This window comes from Helianthus annuus, chromosome 16, assembly GCF_002127325.2.
Source record: "Helianthus annuus cultivar XRQ/B chromosome 16, HanXRQr2.0-SUNRISE, whole genome shotgun sequence".
NCBI lineage: Eukaryota > Viridiplantae > Streptophyta > Magnoliopsida > Asterales > Asteraceae > Helianthus > Helianthus annuus.
Window position 1 is genome coordinate 162,004,572 of NC_035448.2, and position 6,323 is coordinate 162,010,894.

The window sequence follows — 6,323 nt, forward strand, 5'->3', positions numbered from 1 at the left end:
AACGCCATCTGTAAAGTTCGACCCATCTCATCATTTCTAACATGTCCAAGTCAATTCCACAGAGTACATTCAATCACTTCCCACTTTACGTATCAATTTCATGAGATATGTACTGGTGCCTTCACTTTAATTCAACATCTAAACTAATTTCTTTAATTTATAATTTACCATTCCTTTCAATTTGGCACAACTTCCAACACAAACGGGTCAAATAACAACGTACTGATACAACCAAAAAAATAGAAATCTTTTATGACAATATATGAAAATTTCTCAACATAACCACCATGTGGTGCACTGCACTTGTAGTCTTTTTGAACCATTGCTACAGTTCAACTAACATTTGTGGTGCAATGTAGTAACAAACAACAGTTATAAGCTACCAAGTTTATCAAAAAACATGAAGAAAGAATGTTTTTTTGTTCGTTTTCTTCGCACTTATTGTCCAATGACCACATTGATGCTTGACCGAAAATCAGATCAAAGTTTTTGTACCTGAAAGGACAAAGTTTAGGCTATCCTCTTCAATCGTACTTCAAAATATATGCACCTTTCTTCAAAGAAGCAATTGTCTGAATGGAAACAAAGATTCGTGTTAATTTGAAATCAAAGATTCTTGTTACAAGAACACACCTGAAAGTTTCTCTCACCTTCACAAATCCGGTAATTGCGAATTAGCGGATTAAGCATCATTAATATTATGATCAAATCAAAAGTCGGGCCATAAGTTGAGATTCAATATCGCCTAAATTATATTTATAAGTCTTTCACAAGGCTAATAAGAAACGATCAAGTATCAGGTTACAGTTTAAACAAACCAAACTGGTGCATCAAGATTTTTGTACTCTTTATATTATAGCATCACATTTTGATAAAAACATATACCTGAAGTGCAGTTTTGTCATTATCTTGATTAACCAATGTCAGTATCTTGAAAAACTTGAGTAATTTGTGTGATCCCCACAAGATTATTTGGATAATAGATGGTAAGAACCTCAATGAGAGCTAGCAAATCTGCAAAAAAAAAAAAAAAAAAAGAAAAAAGAAAAAAAAGAAAGCCCACTTTGGTGACCATAGAGGTTTTAAATGCCCTACACCCGCTTCTAGTATTCTTTCTCTTATAAGGTAGATCATGATGTGCCGATGTTGACAACCTAGGAAGTTTCTGGAACCAAAATAGGAAATAAATCATACAAGAGTTACAATTATCAGAGACATATAATTATGATCACTCAAACATGTTACTCAAGGATAATTATGATGGGAGATGTTGGATAAAGTTGAAGAAAGGGATGGTGTTCACTGCTCTAAAATGTTGATGAATGAATCTTCCATTAAATTCGTGATATAATGGCTTTTGTAACAAAAGCCCCAAAAAATGGCCATAATTTGCCATATGCTTATGGACAGGGAATAGCTCTCACATCAAGAAGATTGGTAATGGTCAGCAATCTCTCTCTCTCTATACATAAAATCTCACAAAATGGCCAAATATTCATTTCTATAAATCACATACAAAGGTTTTAGTAGAATATTCATAACTTGATAATCGATTTAACTGTTGAATATTGCATCAAGATGGATTGGCTGGTTTGAGATTTATATAATTTTGCTTATAATCTGTATTTTGAAAAGTTTTTAGCTTGGAATAGTTAACATAAGTCAAACCAGTCTAGTCGACCCAACCAATCCGGCTAGCTTGATCCATGGGCGCAGCCTAAGTAGGGTGGGAGGGGGCGGCCGACCCTCCCCCCCCCCCCGAACTTTTCACTTAGTAGTGGAGAGTATCTAGTTTTTGTAAAGAAATTTTTTGGTATATACGTTTTCGACCCTGCGATTTTATATAAATTTTTCGGGTACGATGACTTCTGTCCTCCCGGTCGGAAATCTCAAGCTTCGCCACTGATAGAGGGAAAAAAATTAAATAAAAAGATCATAGGGTGGTAGGCAAGGTGAAGAGTTCGTTTTATCGTAATAAAAAAACCCAACCATCACACTCTTCCAATCAACACCCTCCACATCCAATGTCTCCCCCTCACACACACACACGCCGGAAAACGACTTATGCCGGAGAAAAAAACCCATGGTTTTGGAGCCAAAACCAAAAAAGTAGGTTGTCTTAGCTAATGCCACATCATTTTCCAAGCCCTCATGTAATGCCACATAAGCCCTACTGCCCTCACAAAGTTGCGCCCTTGAGCATAGATCAAAACGCATTTTGTTTCATTATATAATTTTTTAAAATTTTCAATTTCATTGTTCCACGTATTAGTAGAAAATTCCTTTAATTTGGAGATCACATTAACATTTTTTTATCACATTTACAACTGCATTTTATGCCATTTTAGATCACATTTGCATCTGCGTTTTGTGTCCATTTTGATCACATTTGCAGCTGCGTTTTAGGCAATTTTTTAATCATATTTGTAGCTGTGTTTTTCATTTTTTGCTCACATTTATAACTGCGTTTTCTACCCCTTTTCTACACATTTATAGCTGTGATTCTTAGGTGTGAGATGATCACATTACAGTGGCAGACTACTGTGATTCATATCACAGTTAATTTTGTACCCTTCTTATCAGTTCATTACAACTTATGGTGTAGAATACCACTTCCCATTTTAGTTCATACAGAGGCTTCAAAGTAATGTATCATAGATGAATTCTTATCACTTATAGATTATAATTGATACAAAACAATTTAAGCAGACTAAAACCAAAAATACTTCATGTACAATAGAGACAAACATGAGAATAACTTACCTCTATTGGTGAAGTCCTCAATTTTTTGACTACTCAGAGGCAACCGACTGACCACCACCTAAGCCAACAAATGATACAATGTGAAAAAACCAACTAATACATAAAGTAGAGACTTTCTCCCACACTTAATACAGAAACATTTAATAGAATATGAATGTGTTTTTTTGGTCCTAAAAGTTGAGCGAAAACCCTAACCTTGGTTTTTTAGATGCTTATATACGCGGGTCAAAACAACTTTATTTGAAAAGCAGCAACAATTCCCACTTCCTCTGTTTCAACAAATTAATTTCCATCATTTTAAAAGAAAACAATTAGATGCAATGATCAGCTGGCATTCATTATATTTGAGTTGCTTAATGAGATTCACACTGACCTGCTGATAATTCTTTTTGTAGTGGTGCATTCTCTAACGAATAATCAATCATCACATCAATAAAAATAAAACCGATCGCCTTGGCAGCACGACTTTTTAGTGGTCCTGGTATATTTTTACTAAAGAGTTAATACATCATAACCGAATGTGTAACATTTAAATTTTCTGATTATAAACACACACACACACATGTAATATACATTTTTAAGGGTTTTGGGCACAAAAAAATAAAAAATAAAAAACACCGACCAAATCGATAGGCTCTTAGTGGTGCAATGAATTCTGGAAACTCGATATCTTCAAGGGCCTTGAATACGTCTTCAGCGTTAATTGTTTGCCTCTTCGATTCCTTGCATATGTCATTTGACCTAAAAAATCACAATAAAACTGGGTTAATAGATCACACCAACATCAAACTGTACATTAATATATCATTTGCCTTATAAATTTTACAACAAAACTGGATTAAAAGATCACACTAACATCAAACTATACATTAATATGTCATTCGACCTATAAAGATTACCACGAAACAGGATTAAAAGGTCATACCAGCATCAAACTTCAAATATCACCGTTGATTATATCGGATGTAGTACTATACCTTTATTCTATCGGATCTTCACTTCCAATATCGCCGTTGATGATATTTTTAACCCTAAATTAGAAAGAAAATCAAGATAAAATAAAAAAAAACCCTAATTTGAACAACCAAAAAACTTAAAATCGGAAATGGACGGTGAGTAAACACAATCGGAAACATGTATTCAAGCTTAAAATCGGAAAAAAAACTTAAAATCTGAAAAAACTTGAACCCTAATTTCAACAAAAAAAGATTACCTTGTTGACGAATCCAAGCTATTCTATTGGATCTTCACTCACCGTTAATGATAAGATTAAAGTGCCTGAAGGAGGCGGATCTTTGAAAAGAACGAATGAATGAATGAAAGGGGAATCATTGAGGCGGAAGCGTATCTCAAGTCGGCAGAAAACACAGTGTAATGAAAGGTTGGTGTGACTGATGATAAGAGAAGGCAAAGAATTATTTATTAGAAGAATAGGGTCAAGTTATTCTACAAACGCTTCTAATTGTAAGAAGTGTAAGAAGGATTTATAGAGTGACAAGTGTCCGATAACCTAAAACTAAACCCATTACATCACCACCAAAAACCTAAACACCCACCCCCACCCCACCACCACCCAAAAACCTAAACCCCCCCCCCCCCCAACCCAAAAACCTAACCCCCCCCCCCCCCCCGGGCAAAAAAAACAACAAAAAAAACTATACCTCACCAAAAAAACTCCCAAAAAACCTAACCCCCCCACCCCCCAAAAACCTAAAAAAACCTAACACCCCCCCCCCCCCCAAAAAAAAAAAAACCTAAAAAATATTCTAAAAAAACTAAACACCCACCCCCACCCCCACCACCACCCAAAAACCTAAACCCCCACCCCCCCACTCCCTCGGCAAAAAAAAAAAAAAAAAAAAAAAAAAAATTGGGGTGGGTGATGTGGGGGGGGGGGGGTTTAGGTTTTTGGTGGTGGTGGATGTTTAAGGTTTTTTTTTTTTTTTTTTTGTAGTGGAGTTTTTTTGTGTAGTGGGTTTTTTTAGGTTATTGGACACTTGTCACTCTATAAATCCTTCTTACACTTCTTACCATTAGGATCCTTTGTATTTGATCCTAATCCTAGAAGAATATATATGGATCCGAATACTGAACCCAAATACACAGGGACCTAATCCATATGCTAAAAAAAACCCATCCCATTTCCTGACAAAACCCAATTCCAAATATAGCTGTCCTAATTGTTTGACACGTGTCCCAATTTTTTTTGTTTATTAGATATAATAATAGATAAAATTAAAATGACCAAAATACCGCTGAACAAAAGGACAAAACAATCAGCTTTCAACAGTCAAAATATGGGGTTTTTGGATTTTGGACTAAAATGGCAATAAAAGTGAAACCATAGGGAACCAGATTTAAAAAGTTTAAGATTTGGACTGAAATGACAAAAGTGATCAAACCACAGGGACCAAAAATGACAGTTTGCATCTTTATGCATTCAATGGTAAAGGAATGTGTCATCAAAACCAATCTCCATTTCTAAAACACAAAATCAAGTGGTTGGTCAAATGTAGTGGCGGAACTAAGAATTTTTTCATTGGGTTCTTTTTGATAGATTCCACTAATTTCTCACTATTTTTTTTCCAAATCATACGAGATTCTCACTAATTTTTCTCATTTTTTTCTAAACCAAGTGGGTTCCAGGGAACCTACAAAAGTGGCCTAGATCCGCCCCTGGTCAAATGAGTGGAATATTACATAAAATAATATAACCAATCGGGATTAAGAGCATCGACTACTCTTCTTCAATATTTTTTACTCAAAGAGAGAGATCATTAGTTAGGATTAGTTACATCTAGCAGTTAAACTATAGGTTTTCATGAAGCCGTTCGATGCTATGTAAATCCGCCTATGTAAATTATATGTGATTCCATGGGCGTCCAAAATGGGATTATCCGGTTTTCGGATAGTGAATATTAATATCGTGATTCGTATCCGAAATTTTGGATTTTTGAAACTTCGGATACGGATTTGGATATTATTAAAAAACATCAAAAAAATCTTTATCGTCCATAGATTAAAACTACATCTCTATTCGATTTTCCAAATTTTCAACATTGAAAACATAAAACATTCATAAATCAACATCCAAATCCGATTATTTACTATTTTTTTATTATATTTCAAACATAGTATAGTGCTCATATACATATACTAGGTTATAATCCCGTGTATTATACGGGTTGAATAAAGAAAAAAAAAGTAAATAGTTAGTAATGAAGATTTTGTAATTATAAACCATATTTTTTAGACGATTTATAATAAAGGGTGATATACATTAGGAGCATGTGACGTTTATTAAATTTATTCATTAAAAGTTTGATAAAGATTATCTATAAATAATAATAAAAGATACCAAGTTATCAACTAATTTAGAGAAAAAAATGAGCGGGAAAATAATTATGAGGATGTATAGAAATACGACATGTGTCCTCTAACAGAATCAATGCAACAAATTCATCAGTTTCTGGTTCGAATTTTTTTTATTAGCCGGATTAGTGATCAAAATGATGGGGTTTCATTTAAATTTGTTTTTTTTGGTTTTGTCACACTTCCAA

The 6,323-nt window shown here is 34.2% G+C and overlaps 1 long non-coding RNA gene across 2 annotated transcripts; it reads right to left on the minus strand.

Annotated features, from left to right (window-relative positions):
• Positions 1-226: 226 nt before the first annotated feature.
• Positions 227-4,159, minus strand: LOC110915970. Of its 2 annotated transcripts, XR_002579396.2 has the most exons (9): positions 3,977-4,159; positions 3,741-3,794; positions 3,386-3,504; positions 3,137-3,241; positions 2,959-3,032; positions 2,764-2,821; positions 886-1,165; positions 651-775; positions 227-572 (listed from the first exon to the last, which is right to left on the minus strand). It is a non-coding gene; the product is annotated as an uncharacterized LOC110915970 (long non-coding RNA). The 2 variants fall into 2 exon arrangements; XR_002579394.2 differs by lacking the exon at positions 651-775.
• Between the last annotated feature and the right edge of the window lie 2,164 nt (positions 4,160-6,323).